A 398-nucleotide genomic window follows, 5' to 3' on the forward strand; every position below is an offset into this window, starting at 1 on the left:
CTGTTAAAGCTCCACCCTTTTCCTGATACTCTGAGACGAGGCAGGAAATATCATTTCATACTGGTCGTCACTCGTGAGAGACACGTTGATGCTGAGAAACATTTAAAGAGATTCACCTTTCAACCAAAACAACAGCTTCTACAGAGAGAGGAGGGAAAACAGGACGACAGCAACTTCAACCTGCAGCGACTCCACACACCAACTGTGAGTTTAGAAGAGACAAGACTGAAAGTGAAAGTGTGAGGGAAACCACACCTCACTGACCTCTGTGCTGGCTTTGTGTTTTCAGCTTCACTCAGAGACGACATGTCTTCCCGGTCAGAGGAGGAGCTCACCTGTCCTGTCTGCCATGACATCTTTAAAGAGCCTGTTGTCCTGTCCTGCAGCCACAGCTTCTG

This window comes from Seriola lalandi, unplaced genomic scaffold (assembly GCF_002814215.2).
Source record: "Seriola lalandi dorsalis isolate HSWRI2012SDOR001 ecotype SW California unplaced genomic scaffold, Sedor1 jcf7180002054895, whole genome shotgun sequence".
Taxonomy (NCBI): Eukaryota; Metazoa; Chordata; class Actinopteri; order Carangiformes; family Carangidae; genus Seriola; species Seriola lalandi.